We start from the raw sequence: 22956 nt of genomic DNA on the forward strand, positions 1-22956 counted from the left end.
TACTGATTTCTCAAGATCTATGCACCCAAATTGCGTGAAAATATAACATGATGTGAGTTCTAGTATAATATACTTGTCCAATGAATACCCGTTTATCATCTGCATTTCTTCTTGGTGTAGCAATTTTAATGGCCTGTAGTGTATTACAGAAACTCACTCAGTATTGGTTTAGCAGGTGTTTCTTCCCAAAAGCGCAATGCCGTGATATGTTCAAAAATGTACATATTGTATGTGATTACTGCAATCACAGATAGACACTTTACAGTAAGTGAATCGCATCTACATACATGACAAGCTGTTGTGCTAGCTGCGACGAACATATATAAAAGCACATAAAAATTATAAATAAGATATATAAAGAAGTTATATATAATATATTTGAAAAAAAACATGGCACACAGATCTAATATATAAAAGGAATGTGATAATTTTCAAATTTTATGAGAGATACTATGCAATCAACACAGTGTCTGTTTTTAATGGAAGTTGATCATTCAACAAATCTTTGGAATTTAAGTGGGAATATTTCTATAAAACTTCCTGGCAGATTAAAACTGTGTGCCCGACCGAGACTTGAACTCGAGACCTTTTCAAAGGTCCCGAGTTCGAGTTTCGGTCGGGCACACAGTTTTAATCTTCCAGGAAGTTTCATATGAGCGCACACTCCTCTGCAGAGTGAAAATCTCATTCTGGAGTATTTCTATACTTCAGATTCTTCATTTTATGTTGGGTTGAATCACTTCGTTTATGAGGACAGTGATGAACAGAACACCGCCAGGGGCTCGACGCTAAGTGTGCATTGCAGAGAATATTGAAAGAGTTCGGCAAGCTATATTCCGTAGTCCTGATTGATCTGCCAGGAGTCACCTGCTGAACTGAGCCTCAGCGATCGTTCAGTAAGGCGTCTTTTGCATGCTGATCTAGCATTTCATCCCTACAAAATGGCCAAGGTGCAGCAATTGAACCCTAGAGATTATGTACAGCTTTTAAATTTTGCTCAAGAAATGGAGGACATACTTGAGCAAAATGACAGCATTATTTTGTTTAAGAGTGATGAAGCTCATGTTCATTCGAACAGCATAGTAAATCATCAGAACTATCGTTACTGGGCCAGTGAAAATCCTAAACTAATGCATGAGAGACCATTACATAGTACCAAGGTGACTGTGGTGTGTTGTAACTAGTGCAGATGTTACTGGTCCTTACTTTCCAAGAGGATAATGAGAACACTGCAACTGTAACCTCAGAAAGTTATAGAGAGATGATCACTGAATTATTCCTACCTGAATTAAGAAGAAAACGTATTCCTATCCGGCGAGTTTGGTTTCAGCAGGACGGGGCCACAGCTCACGCAACAAGAATTTCAATGGAAGCTATTCGGACTATTATTCGTGGTCACGTCATTTATCAGCTTGGTGACAGTAGATGGCCTGGTCATTTCCCAGCAAATGCCGGGATGGTTCCTTTGAAGGTGCACGACGAACTTTCTTCCCCATCCTTCCCTAATCCAATGAGACCGATGACCTCGCTGTGTGGTCTCCTCACCCAAACAACCCAACCTAACCCAACCCAACCCCTCATTCCCCAGATGTGTCCATGTGCGACTGTGCTTCATTGGCTTACCTCAAGTCACATGTATACGAGCATGAACCACGTGCACATGAAGAACTGAAGGAAGCAGTTCGTGTGGCAGTCGTTTAAATTGACAGAGTAATGTTGGGCAGAGTGGAAGTCAACTTCTGAGAGCGCCTTGAGAAGTTCATCGCTGACAACGGCTGTCACCTGGGAGACCATGTTTTCAGGCATTAATTTTGTAAAACGGAAACATCATTTGAGTATTATTTTGCTAACAAATGTTTTTGAAGCACAAGTAACGATATATATATATATATATATATATATATATATTAAACGTCCGTCCTTTATCCCTCAGCCGATATAAGCTGACCACAATATTATGGCAGTTGGGAGAAAGTGCGCTCTGGTCGACTAGTCGTGAGTCAGCGCATAGTCGGGGCTGACAGCGTGTACACAACTCACCTGAAAGCATTGACACTGCGATGAGTTTTCCTTAGTGGCCTCTGTAGTTGTAAACTGTAACATCGCCGCGTGTTTCAGACAGGTAATAATTTCGCGGTTAAGTGACAGAGTACGCTGAAAGTGGGTCTTAATCGCAAGGCGTTGTAAAGAACAGTCATTATCACAGAATGAATTTCTTTTATTTCCATCAGTGGTCACAAAAGTACCGGTTTCGGTTAGCAACGATCATCTTCAGATCTGCAGCAAAATATGGGAGAGGAAAGACAAACAATAAACACTTTACATCTTAAAAGAAAAAAATATATATGCGATAATGAATATTATTATTTTCATAGACGTGGGAATACGTACTTAAAATGTAAGGAGGCATACTTATTCTTCAATATGTCCTAATTGAAAGGAAGCAAAATGGCATCGTCACAAATTACACGCAAAGTCAGCCTATCTTCGTAGTGGATACACTGATCAGCCGAAACATCATGACGACTGCCCACAGCAACGCTGGATGCTAACTGGTGCTGTTGCGGGCACGTGACGCGGTAGCAAAAGTATGTAAGTGGAGCAGACACGTAAGGGTGAACACCCTAGCGAAGATATGGACTGAAAACGGGGAAATCAATTGAGAAAAGCGACATTAACAAAGAGCAGACTATTGTTACTCTGAGCCTGTGGAGGACTACCTAAAAAACGGCGAAGCTTGGCGAATGTTCATGTGCTACTGTCGTGAGCATCTACGGAAAGAGGTAGTAGGACAGTGAAACTACCACTAGGTACTAAATGGCTGCACGTCCATGACTTCACAAAACGTGGCGTTTGTAGCCTTGTTCGCTCAACAGAGTAGGATAGATTGTGGCATCACTGCCAAAGGCGTACAACGCTAGTGCAGTCACACGTGTTTCGGAGCACACCATTCATCGTACACTGTCGAACATGGAGCTCTGCAGCAAACCATCCCTATGTGTTGACATGCTGACCCAACGACATCGTCAATTACGACTGCAGTGGACAAGAGACCATCGGGATTCGACCGTCCAGCAATGGAAACGCGTCGGCTCTTCAGATGAACCACATTTCCGCTACGACAGCTCGATGGTCTTCTTCACAAACGCCGTCAACGAGGTGGACGACGGCTCGGAACATGCAGCACGCCGTGGACACAGGCTGGTGGGAGCAGTATTATGCTATGAGAGACATTCTCCTGCAGTTGCATGGCATCTGTGGTAGAAATCGAAGACACGCTGACAGCTGCAAACCACCTGCATCCCTTCATGCTCGATGCCTTCCAAGACGCCTATGTCATCTTTCAGTAGTACAAATGTCCATGTCTCGGAGCCCGAACGGTGGTACAGTGATTCGAGGAACATTATAGTGAAGTCATGTTGGCGTTTCGGACAAATTCGCCTGATGTAAATCCTGCTGAACCCATCTGGGTTGCTATCGGGTGCCATCACCGCGTACACAAATCAACGGTCCATGATTTACGCGAGTTACATGACCTATGCGTAGACATCTAATGCTACATAAATCCACAAATTTGCCAAAAATCTTTCGGATTCCTGATACGCAGAATCAGTGTTATTTTTCGTTCCAGAGACATACGAACAAGCTATTAAGCAGATGGTGTTAATGGTTTGGCTCGTCAGTGTATTTAAAATATGGGGTAAACCAGGCTGGTGGGATCATACTGCTAATAGCGTTACCGCTCACATCAAGCTGTTGTACAGTACCCACAACGTATGTTTGAATCGTAAGCTCTTTAGATGTCGGTACTGAAGTCTACACATATTCCTCAATTATAAAATTGTTCAACATTCAATAAAATGAAAAAGTGTAATAGGTAAAGTCTGTTGTGAACTTACCCAGTGTATAAGTTATATCAGTGATGAAATGCAGTAAATTAAAAACACCAATAAAGGTAGGTTTTAAATTGTTAAGAAGAAATTGGTTCTGAGACGTTCTTGCGGTCATTTTACATAAAAGTAATGACAAATACAAGAAAAAGATTATGTAGTTGATAAAGTAAATAAAACTGATAAAATAATTAGTGAAAGACGCGAAATGGATGACAATAAAAGACTCAATCCAGACAGATCAACGCCATCTGTTGGTACAGCCATTAGAATGCAGCGTAGGCGAGAAGTCGGAGGAAATTAACCACCAGAGGGCCTCTCGTGCCATGAGATACGCCGATCCAAGGAAAGTATAATAAAATATTGAACACTCACTCAATAATGTTATTATGTTGCTAATGAACTACATTACATATACAGAGAAGGAACAATCAAACACGAGAATAATATGTACAATGTAAGAAAACTAATCCAATACGTGATGTACTCTATACTACCGAGCGAGGTGGCACAGTGGTTAGACACTGGACTCGTATTGGGGAGGACGACGGTTCAATCCCGCGTCCGGCCTCCTGATTTAGGTTTTCTGTGATTTCCCTAAATCACTTCAGGCAAATGTCGGGATGGTTCCTCTGAAAGGGCACAGCCGACTTCCTTCCCCATCCTTCACTAATCCGATGAGACCGATGACCTCGCTGTCTGATCTCATTCCCCAAACAACTCCCCCAACCCCCAACTCTATACTAGGCACATAAGGGCAAGATATACACAAGAGAGGTGTTCAATAATTCATCAGGTAATCACCATAGGTCGTACCGCTCGCTCCTTGATTTTTCCCTTGCCAGCTGCGCTCGTCTTGTCCGCCTCTCCCCCACCCTCACCTACCTTGGACTCACCATTGACCGTCACCTCATCTGGATCCCTCATCTACGCTCTATCCAATCCAAAGCTCACAACTGCCTCCATCTCCTTAAACTCCTCTCTGGCCGGACATGGGGTTTGAACCCCTCTACCATCCTCCACACCTAAAAATCCTTAATCTGTCCCGTCCTCTGTTATGCCAGTCCTGCTTGGATGTCCACCCTCCCACCCCACCCACCCCCAAAATTCTATAATTCCCCCCAGATTATTGAGCACCATGCATTCCACCTCGCCTTCTGTATATGCCTCCTGTCCCCCACGCAGATCCTCTATGATCTGATTCCTTTCCCCCATCTGCTCCTTTTGCTTGGACGTGTCAGTGTCCTCTACACCTCCTGCCGACTTGATCCCCCTCATCCCCTGGTTGCTCCTCCCCAACACCCACCAAAGTTGCACCTTCACCATTGTCCCCCCCCCCCCCCAGCCTCCGCCTCGACACCTTTCATCTCCTTACCCAAGGTGGCTCTCGTCAATTCCGCCTCCCAGATGATGCCCTCTCTCCCTCCATTTATCCCTCCGATCAACTATGATCCTCACCTCCTCCTCCGTCCCTCTGTCCTTTTCCTGGGATACCTCTCCCCCCCTTCCATTCTTTCTCCCACTCCTTGGCTCCATTCTTTCCCCTCCACTATCTTCCCCACTCCTTTCTCGCGTCCTCTCTGCTCCCCCCTTTTTCTGTTCCCTCTCCCTCCATCGCCTCCCCCTCTCCCCCTCATCTGTCCGCGTCCTCCCCACCCCCACACCGATATGCCTTTGTACTCACTAGTGCAGTGTTTTCCGTGAGTGTTCAGTGTTGTGCGTCCCCTTTATAAAGTGCTGTGAACAGAAGCCAGATTGTCGCCATGTTTTTTAATTGTTCCTGTCTATTTCCTAAGTGTTTTTAATCAGCATCGCTGACCTCTTTTATATTATGTTCTCTTCAGGACTTTTTCGCCATGTACCAGTCTTAAACAGTCACCGTTTTATCACCTTTTAATTGATATATCCCCTCATTATGTTTTTTTTTAACTTTATCTGTTGGCTACAGAGCGGCGTCTTACGGTGCTGCAAGCCCGACCTCCCTCTAGGGGGTCGGGGGGAGGAGGGGAACCAAATCATAATAAGAAAATAATTCATATGTACGATTATGAAGTAAAGCAAAGTGGGCATTAGGTACAAAACCGCGTTGCCCATTGAGTCTTTTGCTGGCTCCTGTTTTTTTGGCTCTGTCAATTTCATGCTCTTCCAGTAATCTGAGAGCATCTCCTTTTTGCTCTCTGTGAAGAATGAGCCTAATTGTGTCAATACTGCCTCTACTATAGCCGGTTTCTAATAATTCAACCCAAAGGCAGTTTTGTTACTTGGCTGTCAATGCTCAACTTAAACCTTATATTAAAAGAGCGGATGGTCTGGCCAACGTAATACTAAACACAAACATTGATCTCCTGTGTACACCACAACCGTCAAATTTGACATATGCGCTTCTCAACCTATGATTTACGTGAAGTTTTAGAGTTTATTAACTTGAAAACCACATCTAAATTTAGATTTGATGAAACTTGTCTCTATTTGTTTGGCCACATTACTGTGAAATTGCAGCGGGATGGTTTTCATCTTTTCCTTATTAGTACTGTTTTATGGCTGAGCCAAGCTTTTGCCCACTACGATTTACACAATAACCATCGGCTATTGTAAACTGCTTTAAAATACTGAGTTATTTCCGTATTTCATTGTCGGTCAAGGGTGAACGAAAGAGGTCTAGAAGCCTGTTTTATATCGTGGACGAAGGAGTGAACTGACGTTGATGATAAATACAGGATGATTCACCAAGATATACAAATATTTTAATGTTTTATTCTACAAGTAAAACGAAAGAAAAAGTTCATATAAACATACGACCGCAAATTTTTAGTTACGGAGTTTCGGATAGTAAAAGATTTTTCCAGAAATTTAGCAACTTTGCTAATATCAAGGCATCGCAAAACTGTGTGAGGTTAAAGAAAAGCACGATTTCCATTTTTTTATTGTTATTGGTTTGGTGAATCTAATAATACATTTCCCAGATGTGTATCTGGAGTAGTTTTCCAGAACATCCAGAGTAGCAAAGAAGTAATGTCGTAAATTTTTTAATTTATTAACTACTTGGCCCAACTTGTTTTTTTTTTTTTTTTAATTCCAGACAATTACACAAAGTTTTCCACAGAACGAGGTACTGGCAGAAGTGAAGCTGTGAGGACGGGGCGTGAGTCGTGCTTGGGTAGCTCACGTGGTAGAGCACTTGCCCGCGAAAGGCAAAGGCCCGAGTTCGAGTCTCGGTCCGGCCCACAGTTTTAATCTGCCAGGAAGTTTCATATTAGCGCACACTCCGCTGCAGAGTAAAAATCTCATTCGTTTCCACAGAAGTTTTACAGAATTTAATTTAGGAAATATGATGATAATAACATTAACTGAAACTGTATGAATGTGTCAGATAATCTGCTCTTATTAATACCACAGCACACGTGAATTCATGTTAAACCGGAAAAAACAAAGCTCAATGTTAAGGAAGTTGTACAGTGTACATACAATTTTGCAATACATTCACAATAAATGTTCAAAAATGTCTCTACCGAGTTCAATGCATTTAGCTGCACGTGATTGAACAGATGTTGTTGCTCGTATCAATTTCACAGGGTTGTTCTTAATTTCGCCTATTGCATTCATAATGCCAGCAAGTAATGCCTCGCGTGTATTGACTTTGCCCTCATAAACTATGTCTTTCATCCGTTCCCATACACAAAAATCCATTGGTGTTAAATCGGGCGATCTGGATGGCCACAGATGTGTAGCAACACGACCAATTCATTTCTGGGGAAAATGTTCATTTAAATCTGTAGTAGCGGCGTTGGTGAAATGTGGAGGCGCGCCGTCATTTTGAAAATACGTTTGCAATCGCGTAGCAAGTGGAACATCTTCGAGCAAGCGGGGCATTTCTTCTTGAAGGAATTGTAAGTACGTCTCACCAGTTAGACGTCCTAGGAAAATGAATGGTTCAATAAAGTGTATGTTGATTATACCAATCCACACATTTACACTAAATCGCTGCTGGAAATTGCGTTGCACTGTTGCATGTGGGTTTGCTTCAGACCAACGTGCTCGTCACGTAAATTGTTTATACCATCTCGAGTAAACTGAACCTCATCAGTAAACAACATGTACTTGTGTAGCTGTCGATTAGTATTTAATCAGTTGCACAACTCAAAGTGAAGGGCAGGATCTCCCGGATGTAAATGATGCACTTTTGGTTATGGTAAGGACACAGATTATTGTACTTCAGTGTACACTTTACCTTAGATTGTGAAATGTCTAATCGTTGAGAGGTACGTCGTGTACTGGTATCAGGGCTACGATGAACAGCATCCATAATATCCTCATCATCGTCTTTACGTATCGAGCGCCCGTACTGATTATAAACACTATGTAGAAAACCTGTCTCCCGTAACATTCGAAATACTCGAATAACGGTTCTAGCATTCGGAATCCTCCGAGTTGGATGACGTACGTGATATTCGTTAACTGCAGCAGTTGCATTACTATCACATTTGCCATATCGGCGCATTCCTCGTCGTAAATTTGAAAGGCATCCCTATTTCGTAAATAGTCTACAAACTACAACAGTTAGTATTTGGTTTCACTTAAATGCACTGTTGTTATGGTATTTCACTGAACAATACAGAAAACTAACTCGTTTCAAGGTTAGGAAACGACTGAATTAACTCACTAACGGTTGCCAACAATGACATAAAAGTTTCTACATTCTTAATGGAAAGTAAACAAATTTACTTGTATAATAATCTTTGCTTCTCTGAACGTTCTGGAAAACTACTGCAGATACATGCCTGGGACATGTTTTATTATATTCACCAGACCAATAACAACATAAATGGAAATCGTGCTTTAGTTTAACCTCATACAGTTTTGCGATGGCTTCATACTAGCGAAGTTACTAAATTTCAGGCAAAATCTTTTATTAGCCGTTACTCCGTAACTAAACATTTGCGGACATACGTTTATATGAACTTTTGTATTTACTTTTACTTGCAGAATAACATATTAAAATAATTGCGTATCTTCGTGAGACACCCTTTATATGTGCATGTGGGTTTTTTGAAAATGGAAAGTTTATGTCCATTGAAACTTCCTGGCAGATTAAAACTGTGTGCCCAACCGAGACTCGAACTCGGGACCTTTGCCTTTCGCGGGCAAGTGCTCTACCATCTGAGCTACCGAAGCACGACTCACACCCGGTACTCACAGCTTTACTTCTGCCAGTATCTCGTCTCCTACCTTCTAAACTTGACAGAAGCTCTCCTGCGAAACTTTTATGTCCATTGTTTATTTTTTTAATGGTAAGGCCTAGGTAATTAGTAGAGTTCTCGTTTTGTACTTCTGCAGTAAAAGATAGTTTTGGATGCCTACTGCCTATTGTTTGGGCAAATGCGTTTATGTATTTGGTGTCACATTCTATAAGTAATAAGGAATCGTCGACATAATGTTTATCGTATATAGTTTTTTTTCTTTTAGCTGTGGAAACTTGGCAAAAAACTGTCATTATAAATCATTCAAAAAGTATATCAAGGTGCCAGCGCATCTCAAAGCTATCTTATTCATAAACTCTAAAAATTAAATTATTCTGTACATTCTGCAGTAGTAATCTTATTATGGGTTATCAGATAACAACTGATAATTTCAATTACTTATTTTATTAGGATATTACTGGAGAGGATTTTTATCTTCAGAAATGCTATTGTTGCATTATTTGGTATTAGCATATCCTTGATTGCCTTTGCTATCTCAGAACTTTTTTTAATCCTGTAAATAGGTACTAAATCTGTAAACAGATTTATATTTCTTATTACTTCTACCGCAGTAAAAACACTTATTCATAATGTTTACTGGTGTCGGTCATGGTCACATTCTGACCAAAACCTGTACCATTATAAAGACATTTTTTATTGCAGTTGAGACGGTTTTAATCCATTTTTAGCCAGACAGCTGTTACTCCAAGAGAAATGTTCTCAAAAATTATTGTTGCTGTTAAGAAAGTTATCTAGTTTACACCATGATAATGACATGTTGTTGAGGGTCCGGCGAATCATGTGTAGATTATGGGATCCGAAACAAAAGGCATTTTGGTGAAAATGTTCACATTAGTACCGTGCCTACTGAAGTGTGTTGCTCTCGATTAGTCTCTAAGTCGATAACAAGGGCACTCATCGAAAGATCCATATACATGTGTTTGGCATATCTTCCCCTTCAATTCTGTCAGTTATTGCCACACTTTAATCTTACTTTCAAGAGATGTATGTATACAAAAGAACAAGCTGAACTAAACTAAACTCTGTCCGAAAGGGCCATGAAGGCCCAACGATACCGAGCGGTCGCTGTGTGATCCTCAGCCCACAGGCTTCGCTGGATGCGGATATGGGGGGGCGCGTGACCAGCACACCGCTCTTCCGAGACCGGAGCCGCCACTTCTTGATCAAGCAGCTCCTCTGTTTGCCTTACAAGGTCTGAGTGCACCCCGCTTGCCAAGAGCGCTCGGCAGACCAGAAGGTCACCCATCCAAGTGCTAGCCCAGCCCGACAGTGCTTAACTTCGCTCACCTTACGGGAACCGTTGTTACCGTTGCCTGCAATGGAATAACGATTTTGCTTATTTGAGTGACACTTCGGCATTTGTGCCATTTTCAAGCATTTACACTATCTGATCAGAAGTGTCTGGACATCATGTGTATTTCAGAATTGACCACCAGATGTCATGAGAAGTGGACACGCCAGTATAAAAGGATGCGGTGTAAGACGTCGCGGTCTCCTGACCTTCATTGCTTACATATTCCGCCCTCACAATCATATTCCGCACATCAAGACGCTTCATTCGAACCCAAACTCGGTAAGATAAAGTCAACGATATGCAAATAACTAATAAATCGCAAATGCGCTCCAAGATTGAAATACTCGAGGCTGGTGTACACACACACATTCAAGACACGACGGTCACAGGGGCTTTTAGTTCGGGAGAGAAACTGCACAAAGGGACGCCGGTCCCTTCAGATGACGACCCAGCGTATGTCGACCGGTGACCGCCCATGTAGCGACAGGGTGGGCCCGAGTGAAAAGGGGGAACTACCCCGTGTTCGGCTTAAAAGCAAATTCCGCTACATTCTGTGGGAGCGGCGAGCCTATGCATTCTTTACAAATAGCACGCAGTTTCAGAGATTTTCACAGGGAGACAGCAAACGCCAAAAGCTACAGGTTTCCGGATTGGTCGCCTTAAACGAAACGTCATTCTCCAGTTTTAGAAGGGCAATGCTGATTGGCAGACGATATTTCTGACGCCTTGAGCTGAAGGAATAATGGGAGAGACCGAAATATATCCCCCTTCATGTCTGGCGTGGAGAGGCGCCATTCCGTTGTCACTCTTGGAGTGAGGAACAAGTCTCTACTCTTTATTGAGTCCTTGCAATTAAGCGTTGTTCACTGTGTTGGCCGCCACACTTATTGTGCGGTGTGAACGGACACAGTTATAGTTAAACGCCTGCGAGCGAATTTTGAGTGGCATCGCGGTGGACTGGTTATCTGACCGGTGTACCACACCAATAGTTAGACTAGGGGCGAATAGGAGTCCTTGACTTCATCAAGGTGTAGGGAGAGTTTGATTGGCAAAGGTCAATCCAGATAGAACGAGAGTTATCTTATTTTTCAGCAGCGAGCGGCGCAGACAGCAGTCATCGCAGCTTACGGTATTGTGCGCTACAGCTCTTGCGGGCCCCATATTTCCTCCACAACAGTACACTTCACTGCATTTCACACGCGACAGCCTCGACCGTACCTAGCAACATTCTAAAGGATAATTATTCAAGTTGAGTAGGCGTGCCTCTCAGCCATTCTGCCAAGTCAACAACCATCTTAAACTTTGAGAGGTAACTTCACATTCCAAAAAGAACCAGGATATAACTTGTTCAGTTCATAACTAAAAGTGCCATTGTGATTTTTTCAGAATTTTTGCAAGATAAACAATAACTTTCGTTAGTTTCATGTTTTTCTTACACTAACTAGCACTACTCCAGTACCCAAGAATGCCACCAGTTACGTAAGAAATTTTGTGAATTTTTGTGTCATTTCCTTACAGCGGACGACTCCAGAAGATATTTATTGCTGAAAGTTTTTCACGCATTTCTCTTTAGAACGTTAGGAGCGTCTGTCTGACTTCTGTAGTAGTGTGGGGGTGGAAATTGCATCTTGCAGGAGCCACAGGGTAAAGGGTACATCTCAGATTAATCCGTTGCGCAGAATAACAGATCAACCCCACACATGAGAGCGGGTATTGATGCTTTGACTGGGTTCTCTTCTGATTTGCCTTCCATCTCCCACCCCGTCCATCTCCCGCCTCTTCGTGCTCCCCTGACACCCTGTTTTTTCTTTTCCTCTCACCCTGGCGGATTGTGCCGCTGCCAGCCCTCCCCTGCTCATATGGGGCAAGGGAATGGAATCACAATAAAGAAAAAGAATGCGTTGTCAGTAGAGAAGCAGTGAGAACACGGTAGATCGGTCAGGACAGCTCAGTGCACTGGTCGTTGGACGCCACCTGAGTAATCAATCCTTCAAGGATATTTCAATACTTGTAAAGCTGCCCAAGTCAGCTGTTGGTGGTGTGATCGTGAAGTGGAAACGGGATGAAACGGCCACAGCTAAACCGAGATGAGGGGAGACCTGATATACTGATGGGCAGAACCATCTGTCATCGTGGTTGGTGACTGTATAAAGTCGCGCGAAATCGGTGGAAAGAATCCCTCATGAGTTCCAAACTGCTACCAGCAGTCCAGGTAATACAGTGACAGGAAGTTAAAAAAGAATCAGGTCCAACGGTCGAGCAGCTCCGCATAAGTCTCACGTTTCTGCAGTCAGTGCTAAGCGATACTTGAGATGATGTAACGAACAGCGCCACTGGGCAGTGGATGATTGAAACGAATGATTTCGAGTCTCACGCTACACCTAAGAAAACGCTAAATGTGGAAAGATATGAACACATCTAACAGGCTTGTGTACTGCGTGTAGTAGATGAACTGTTTGGAGACGGTGATCGTTTGTGTCAGCATGACTCCCGTAAAGTAGCATCTGCGACGATATGGTTTGTGAACGATAACAATTTAGAAATGGACAGGCCCACCCAGAGCCCTGACTTGAACACCGTGGAATACCTTTTCGATAAATTAGAAGATCGACTCAGCTCCAGGCACCAGTTTGCAACATCACTCTCTTCTCTCTTAATTAAGAATGGGCTACCATTTCTCCACAGAGATTGAGACACTTCATTGAAAGCGCTCACAGCGGAGATCAAGCCTTTATGAAGGCAAAGAGTGAAAACAACCAACAATAATATCCACTAAGAGATCTGCGGATACTTTTGATGAGATAGTGCACAAAGCATGATGCAATATATTGAGAACCATACAGTATCAGGTTAGCAGCAGGGGAAGGTGGAGTGAAGTGAGTTCTCCAAGAAAAATCGAATTTTCAACAACTCGTGTTTCTTGGCAAATGCTTGCTACTTATACTTTTTAAATCTGCATATAATTAGGTATCACACCAAGTATTTTTAATAGAAAATTAAAGGGTCGTGTGGCATTGCTGGCTAGGAGGCCCCATCTGGGAAGTACGGCTGCCAGGTTGCAAGATTTATTGCAGGGACGCCAAATTGGGCGACTTGAGCGTCGGTGATGATGAAATGACGATGAGGGTAATACAACACGCAGTGCATGAGCAGAAAAAAATCTCCAATCCGGCTGGGAGTCGAACCCAGGCCCACTGCATGGTAGGCAAAGACGTTAGCACTTAGCTAAGTAGGCGGACGTTTTAATAGAAAAAATGATATATAGAAACAATACACATTTTTCTGAAGGCTTACACAGTTTCCCCACCCTAAGGGAGTAATGGCCAATGCAAGTGAAACAGGATCCCATGTTTGTTGTTCTCATTTACGGACATATTTTCTACGAATGTTTATGCCCTAATACCTGAAAACAATGCGAAGCAGCTGCAGTAAACCGTTTTCAGTCGAATTTTTGTATCAGACCGAACGTAAGAACAGATTTTAGACAATACAAATTAATCATGTGAAATTCGTCACAAGGGGGCAGAATGGCGGATGACAGCCTTACACACGAGAGAAGTCGATTTGACCTGGAGTGTTAAGCGTGATGTAGGGAAGCAGCTAACTCTTACTGGGCCATATTTCCTGATCGGGCGCCATGTCGGTATTGGTGGTTCACAAATGACTACCGAAACGGGGGAAAAAAACAACCAACTACATATGTAGCGAAAAAGTGTTGTTTGAACACGGCAGTGACCTAGCTCCTCAACCGCTAATTTGCATTTGTCTTCAACGTCCCTTGCTCGCAATGTGTTGTTAGTGCCGTGCGTGTTCGAGTAATACAGTGAAACGAACGACCCAAGGGTGTCTATACAAGTGCAGCCAGAAGAAGATACATCGGAGGTACAGGAGTTGAATAAACCATCAAGAGGTGAAATCACTAACGCCATCAACTACGCTAAAAATTTGCTTCGTCATTTAAATTTTCTAGCAAATATGCCTCCCAGCACGAGCTTTGTTAATTCATTTGCAATTGGCAATGAGATATGTATCGCAATACAAGACCTGTTGGCCCAGAGGCGGATCATCGATGGCGATGAATGAAGAGCACGAGGTGCACTAATATGAGGCGGTTAGTTTCACTTTTCTGTGGACGTTCTCTTTCTTGCGGACTATTCGACATAATACAAAGCTACTTACTTTGCAGTGTACGCTAGTAGAGGGAGATGCCGACTTCGCATGATGGCGACGAATTCGCACATGAACCAGCAGATTATGTGCCTCCATCCTACAAAGAACGAGCAGTCGCTCTTGCAGTAGCTCATCCGAAATGGGGCCTAAAGAGTTTGCAGTCCCGCGGTGTCTCTCCATTACAACATCAATCAATGCTATATCGATGGAAAGAGGGTGTGAAACGAGGTGGAACTCGTCGTGATAAACGGAGTTATCGTGAGACGTATGAACGGTTCGTCGAAGCGAGGCAGAATTTGGAACAGGCAAATCATATCAAAATATATGTCAAATACATTGTAAGAAAGAGACTGGCTTGCGAAGATAATATAATTTCTTCTGCGAGCGGGTGACAACCAGAACTTAACAGCAATGACCGATGAACGCTGCTGTTCCACTGTTATCGGATACCTTTAATTTCGTGGCCAGCTCGTCTTGGGTCGAACGACTTAAACAAAAGCATAAAATCAGACAAAGGAAGGTTAACAAGTTCATCGGTTTCAAAGAATGTTCAACGATGGAAGAAATGTTAGTAGCTGCGGAAGAATTTCGCACACAAGCGAAAATACTTATTGATAATTTTAACCTCGACTACGTAGTCAACACGATCAACGTACAATAGATCCCTCTCGGAAAAAGGGTCGAGAACCATTCTCGTGCAGAGAAAAGATTGAAACAAGATAACTCATTCGTACACAGCACACTACTCTCTAACAGCGTCAGGAAAGGTGATCCAGTACGTTTTTTTATGTATGCAGGAACCGTCGGGAAAATTTGTTTAGAGTGGATGAATTAAACCTCGAACTTAAAAACGTAATTGTGTCCTCCACGAAATCAGGGAAGTTCACGAAACTGGTGTATGAAGACTTTTTAAATCTGTAATTCTCCCGTGCGTGGGACAGGTAAAATTTCTATATAAATTACAATGAAATGAACACCCTTAGCTGCTTACAGGCGTTGACATACGTCAACGGGGACAGATGAAAATGTGTGCCCCGACCGGGACCCGAACCCGGGATCTCCTGCTCACATGGCAGACGCTCTATCCATCTGAGACACCGAAGACACAGAGGATAGCGCGACTGCAGGGATTTATCTCTGGCATGCCTCCCGCGAAACCCACATTCTCAACGTATTGTCTCGCACTACATTCGTAGTGCCGTCGCCCATTAAGCAGGAGATCACGGGTTCGAGTCCCGGTCGGGGCACACATTTTCATCTGTCCCCGTTGACGTATGTCAACGCCTGTAAGCAGCTAAGGGTGTTCATTTCATTGTAATTTAATTCTAACGAGCTGCTTGGTCACCGATGGTATCTGTTCTTTCGGACATGTAAAGAACAGATACCATCTTAGTATATATATATAGTTAAGGCTCACCGGCCACTTGACCATCTTCTTCTTCTGTGCGAATGCACAAACAGTGGTGTCACCGCCAGACACCACACTTGCTAGGTGGAAGCCTTTAAATCGGCCGCGGTCCGTTAGTATACGTCGGACCCGCGTGTCGCCACTATCAGTGATTGCAGACCGAGCGCCGCCACACGGCAGGTCTAGGCTAGAGAGACTCCCTAGCACTCGCCCCAGTTGTACAGCCGACTTTGCTAGTGATGGTCACTGCCTACATACGTTCTCATTTGCCGAGACGATAGTTTAGCATAGCCTTCAGCTACGTCATTTGCTACGACCTAGCAAGGCGTCATTATCAGTTACTATTGATATTGTGAATCATGTACCGTCAAGACCGACGTTCATCATTAATTGATTAGTTAAGTATTCCACCAGCTACGTCCGGTTTTCTGAAATTCTGATTTCCTTGTCCCAGACCTCACGCCAGCCTGCGGGAGCTAAAACGCGTGCCTTTCGGCCTCCTCTAGTAACACGGTGTTGGCTCTCCTGCCAACCACAACACAAACAGTGCCCGAACTCTTACGGGAATCGGCAACGCGCCGCGAGTAATGAGTATAATGGGCGGGGGCACTACGACTGCAGTGCGGGACAATACATTGAGAATGTGGGTTTCGCGGGAGGCGTGCCAGAGATAAATCCCTGCAGACGCGCTATCCTCAGACGCGCTATCCTCTGTGTCCTCGGTGGCTCAGATGGATAGAGCGTCTGCCATGTAAGGGGGAGATCCCGGGTTCGAGTCCCGGTCGGGGCACACATTTTCATCTGTCCCCGTTGACGTGTGTCAACGCCTGTAAGCAGCTAAGGGTGTTCATTTCATTGTAATTTAATTCTAGCGAGCTGCTTGGTCACCGATGGTATCTGTTCTTTCGGACATGTCGGAAAGAACAGATACCATCTTAGTAAATAAATTTCTATATATCGTTGATACGTGGGGAGGGCAAACCGATCTGGCCTATACGATTACATCTTCGTGGATGAGGGGAAAACGTGCACCTGCACAGTAAAAATTATCCCACCGAAGTGTACTCCACTTTTCTAGTCTTGTGGCGTATATTTTTACCGCCAGGTTAAAATTTTCACGAAGAAAATTCAGAATGCTCCCGATTTGTTGAAGCCCAACAGAGTAATAGCGTCCTGAGACGATTCAATAAACCTACACTCATTAATTTTGCATCAATTCAGGGCAGCCATTTTTTCGAATATAATCAAATACGCCTAGTACGCATTAAAGCTAAAGGATGAAAAATAAAACTTTTTGAACGTAAATGAACAATGTCTTCCGCTATCTCTCTTAATAACTCCGTGCGCAAGAAAGACAATAGCTTTTATGAAATGTGCTCGGTGCCGTATGACATTGTGATTCGGTTGCTTTTACGACAAACATCATCCGGATTTCTGTTGTGGCATAGCAAGTGACATAGGCGATAGCGAGTAAGAGTTCGTAATAATGACGTGAAAATTAAATTACTACGGCAAAATAGAATATTTCTTAATAATTTCACACAATGTACACAGTTGATATTTTGTAAAATAAAATGGAAAAATGTCGGACTATTCTGATTTAAAAAAAAAAAAAAACACAAAGGATCTAAACATGGTACCTTCAGCGCGGTAGCTGTAGACCTTAACCGATGCGCCACTCTCGCTGCCTTGGGACGTGCCTAATGTGCATATTACAGCGCGCAGTCAACTTCAAAATCAATTTTCTCTAAAACCAAGGACCGTCGCTAAACAAGCGCATAGCCTTGTACTCAGGGCATGTCCCTCTACAACATATCCGAGACCCATCAAAATATGTTATTTACACTTTTGATGGTCTCCTTGTTTTGATAGTGTAGATGACAGCACTGGAGGCTGCTCAGCCTTTGTCTCGGGTTGGATCTTTCGTAACGACCCACGTCCAATTTTTGTATCGATCTGTTGTTCGGTTTCAGGACACGAAATGCAGAGTACATTTGGCGTCACTGTCTCTGAATGGGCGCTTCATTATTGCATGCACAACGGCTCGGTTGGCTAACTTCAGTGCAAATTAACTCGGAAAGGATGCAGCGTACCCAATTCTTTTCTTAAAAATTATTTATCAGCACCGCCTATCCTCTAATACCCTTACAAGTTTTTCAGACTGGTTCTGACCACCCTGTATAAGCAGCACACACTGCTGTAACAGAGAGAAGAAGGGAGCCAGCTGAAAATTCGTCCTGTCAGTGCGCAAGAAAAGGTGAATATGTTCTCTGCAAGGACTGACAGAAAAGTGGAGAGCCAGCTGCCTGAAACCTCATTCCATTTCTTCACCAAAAACTTTGAAAAGTGAACATATTCATGCTCTTTTGCGCTGAAAGAGACGCTGACGCTGGAAGAAAGAGCAGACAATGCCAGTGGGAGAGAAGCAGACAGTGAAGGATGGAGAGAGAAAGTGGCATTGGAAGAGAAACAGAGATGGATGAAGACAACAGCAGTGGAAGTGAAAGACGGAGGAGGTAATGATAGTCAGTGAGAGGCAGTGGCAGTAAAGGAGAAAAATATATGGATGGAGGCAGCAGCAGTGGGAGCAAAAAAAGGTCAGCAGAAACAAAAAAGAGACCATACATTGGCTTGGGGGTCGTGGGCTCCCCCACACTGGTGAACACCAACACGAAAGGACTTTTCCTCTTTCGTCTACCCTCTATACTTGTTAAAGTTTCCTGGTCTAGGGCTCAAAACCCCGAGCAAAACATCGTGAAGGACGTGTGTGGAGAGGAGACAATGGTGACTGAAGCGGAAGACAGCAGAGTGTAAGCGAGGAAGAAAGAGCTAGTGGCAATGGGACAGAAAAGTAATGGGGCAAAGACAATGGCTGTGGTGCAGAGAGACAGTGAAACTAGCAGAGAAGGAGACAATACTAAGAAGAGTGACAACAAGGGATGAAGGCAGTGACAGTGTGAGAGACAGACGAGAGAAAAAGGAAACAGTGGGAGAGAGACGGATGTGGGCAGTGGTAGCAGGAGGGAAATGCTGGGTATGAAGGCTGTAACCTCCCCACAAAATTTCGTAATACAATATTTAAATGTTAATGGGAATAGAACCTAGTGTAACCTGCCAGCAAATAAAATAATTTATTGACAATGACAATTAAATGACAACTAGCAATCTGAGCCATGTGTAAGCTCCTCACAAAAATGAAAGTCAATTCAATAAAATGAAATCTCAGTGACAATGAAAACGCAAATAGACCGAAATGTCGATCTTAGGCCCTGTTCTTACCTCAGTAAAATTGCATCTGCTCTTATTTTTCACCATAGCTTGGAGGAAATGCATCGCAAAAATTCTTTGAACTTAAGTAATTTTTTTTTTCTTTAAGGAAATGCATGGGAAACTTTCTTTCAATAAAATGATTATTTTCTTAAAAAATTGCTTTCAGAACAAAATTATTATTGGGGCGATTCTTGAACAAATTAATTACAGTTAAGATGCATTACATTATCAGATGAGCGCAATGCTGCTTCATTACCTTATTTAAAAAATATACCTCGTCCTGAATCTTGACCAGAGCCCCATGTCGACGCCCGCCGACCCCTCACACACAACTCCGACTGTCTCTCGCGCGCTACTACATGCTCTCGCGACTCGCTACGTACAACAACTGCCTCGCAACTGCAACTACCGACTCCCTACATGCAACTGAACTCTCGCGCGGTCAAGCGCAGACTAGCAACGATAAATAACTCTCTGGTCAGAGATTCTGTCATGCCTCGCCATCGCTGTACTAAATACATACGCGTTTCAAGGCTTCACTACAAAAACATGCGAATACGTTCACGTGGCAAAATATTTGGTGAGGAAGGCAGAATGAAGGTTCAGGAAGCTGATTCTCTACTTTTCCGTCAGATTCGTTTAAACAGGACAGTGTTTGCTATTTTTGTGCACCGTCACAAGGTTAACTAACAAATAATGGACACGTTAATTATCTCACTGATAAATATAACGAGAAAGCTAATGACTACAGCAAAATTCCAATGGAACCACAGGAGAGTCACTGGAATTCTGGTTTTATTTCGTGTCTAATATGCGTAGTAGCAATAAGTTAAATGCAACAACGGATCGTTTCTATTTAAGGGCGACGGCCATATTGGGTACTTTTTTTTTTTTTTTGGGTTTAAGGGCGCTCAACTACTGAGGTCATTAGCCCCAGTCACCGTTAGAGCACATGGAATCTAGTAAAACTCAAGGGGAGAGGGGGACACCAGAATGACCTGACAAAGATGCAGATAAAATAAGTAAAAAGGTTAGATGTCTTTGGACAAGCCAGTCAAAGTTATAAAACGCAGAACACGAGCAGCTGCTCGAGCGTCATCAGCTAAAATATCCGGTAAAGTAGATGGCAGGGACAGGACAACACGAAATTGACTAAAACGGGGACACGACAATAAAACATGGCGCACTGTCAATGCCTGTCCACAAGGGCACTGCGGGGCTGGGTCACCGGAGAGCAGGTAGCGGTGGCTAAATCGGCAATGCCCAATCCGCAACCTGGTCAGAAGGACCTCCTCGCGCCGAGATGGTCGGGAGGATGTTGTCCAAGGAGTTGGGAGTGGTTTCACTGCCCAGAGCTTGTTTCCTTGGAGGGATGACCAAGCATCCCACCACAACGACACAAGCCTCTTACAGACATCCCCCCGAACGTCCGATGACGGGACACAATGGGAGGCTGGCCGAGGCAGGAGGACTGCAGCCTTGGCTGCAGCATCCGCAGCCTCATTCCCAGGCACTCCTACATGTCCGGGGACCCACAGAAAGCTGACAGAACCACCATTATCAGCGAAAGAATGAAGGGACTGCTGTATCCGTTGAATCAAGGGATGGACCGGATAGGGAGCTCCAAGGCTCTGAAGAGCACTTAGTGAGTCAGAGCAGAGTACATACGATGAATGGCGGTGGCGGCGGGCATACTGAACGGCCTGATGGAGAGCAAAAAGCTCGGCCGTAAAGCTGGAACATTGGTCGAGGAACCGGTATATAAAGGTGGCGGCCCCGACGACAAAGGCACAGCCGACACCATCGTCAGTTTTGGAGCCATCGGTGTAAATAAAGGTGTGTCCGGCAAGTCCAGCACGAAGTTCGACAAACCGCGAGCAATACACTGCAGCCGGAGTACCCTCCTTCGGGAGTGAGCTGAGGTCGAGATAAATATGAACCGGAGCCTGGAGCCAAGGTGGTGTCGGGCTCTCACCCTCTCTGAAGGTGGTAGGGAGGGCAAAATCCAATTGTCGAAGCAAGCGACGGAAGCGGACTCCGGGGGGCAGCAGGGCAGACACATACAACCCGTACTGACGATCGAGAGAATCGGCGAAGAAGGACTTGTAAGAGGGGTGGTCGGGCATAGACAACAGCCGGCAGGCATACCGACACAGCAGTACGTCGCGCCGGTAGGTCAATGGTAACTCGGCAGCTTCAGCATAAAGACTCTCGACAGGACTAGTGTAGAAGGCTCCGGTCGCAAGACGTATCCCCCGATGGTGGATGGAGTTGAGCCGGCGTAAGAGGGATGGCCGAGCGGACGAGTAGACGAAGCTCCCATAATCCAGCTTCGATCGGACTATGGACCGATACAAGCGAAGCAGGACAGTGCGATCCGCTCCCCAAGATGAACCGCTAAGAACTCTGAGGACATTAAGGGAACGTGTACAACGGGCCGCCAAATAAGTGACATGTGGAGACCAACACAGTTTATATATTGGGTACAGACAGCTTGCTTAGAGCAATCACTGAAGAAGGATGGGCGTAGCAGCGGCAGCTTAACTCACTGAAAGTTTTCAGCCAGCACTTTCACGGACTTGAGAAGTTTACTACAGAAAATCTTAAACTTAAAAAGTGTCGGTCGACTGGTAGCATGCTGAACTTTATACAGAATTCTTCATTTGTGTCACCATTTGTCCACATTTGCAGTATAATTATCGAAGGTATTGTAATTGATTCTTTGCAACCACAAGGAAATACGTGCTTTGGTGAACAAATGGGTTCCGTATCATTGATATAAAACGTCATCTATGGCCTGTAACGAGATTTAAAAACAGTTCGTTGCCTAAAAAATGTGCAACCAGAAGGCCATTCCTGGTAAGAGCAGAAACCAGGCTTGAAACTCTGGAAGTGAAATCAACATGGTTTTTAACGGACAGGATTCGATTTAGAAGGAAAGTCGATTTGTAAATACCTCTCATAACATATCACGGATATTTTTTTATTTCAATAATGCAAAATTTTTTGAGCGACAAAAACACAAATTTTCCTGTAGTTACAAAGATGGAATTAAAATACTTTGAATAACTAAACAGAATGGCGTTTGGACTTGTGAATTTTTCGAGATCTAGCTTCAGGAACTTTAAAGGGCGTTTCGTTTGTATTTGTGACTTCTTCATTTAGCTTCATGAACTTTTAACTCTTAACATTATGGTGGTGTGCCAGACTTAGCAACATGTGTGAACATATCAACACATAGCTTCGTGAACTTAAACTCTGAACAGTATTGTTGTGTCGTGAACTTTAGTAGTCCAGCTACACTAAAGCACCAAATGAATTGGTATAGGCGTGCGTCTTCAAATACATAGATACGGCAGAATGCGGCGCTGCAGTCGGCAAAGCCTGCATAAGACAACAAGTGTCTGGCGCAGTTATTAGATCGGTTACTGCTGCTGTAGTGGCAGGTTATCAATATTTAAGTGAGTTTGAACGTGGTGTTATAGTCGGCGCACGAGCGGTGGGACACAGCATCTCCGAGACAGTGATGATGTGGAGAATTTCCCGTACGACCATTTACACGAGTGTACCATGTACATCAGGAATCCGGTAAAACATCAAATTTCCGACATCGCTATGACGCGAAAAAGATTCTGCAAGAACGGGACCAACGATGACTGAAGAGAA

The 22956-nt window shown here is 43.8% G+C and overlaps 1 protein-coding gene across 1 annotated transcript in view; it reads right to left on the reverse strand.

Annotated features, from left to right (window-relative positions):
- LOC126229542 (D-erythrulose reductase-like) overlaps positions 1-22956 on the reverse strand; it is a 64980-nt gene that overhangs the window by 35431 nt on the left and 6593 nt on the right. The window lies entirely within an intron of this gene.

The sequence above is a fragment of the Schistocerca nitens genome, unplaced genomic scaffold (assembly GCF_023898315.1).
Source record: "Schistocerca nitens isolate TAMUIC-IGC-003100 unplaced genomic scaffold, iqSchNite1.1 HiC_scaffold_373, whole genome shotgun sequence".
NCBI lineage: Eukaryota > Metazoa > Arthropoda > Insecta > Orthoptera > Acrididae > Schistocerca > Schistocerca nitens.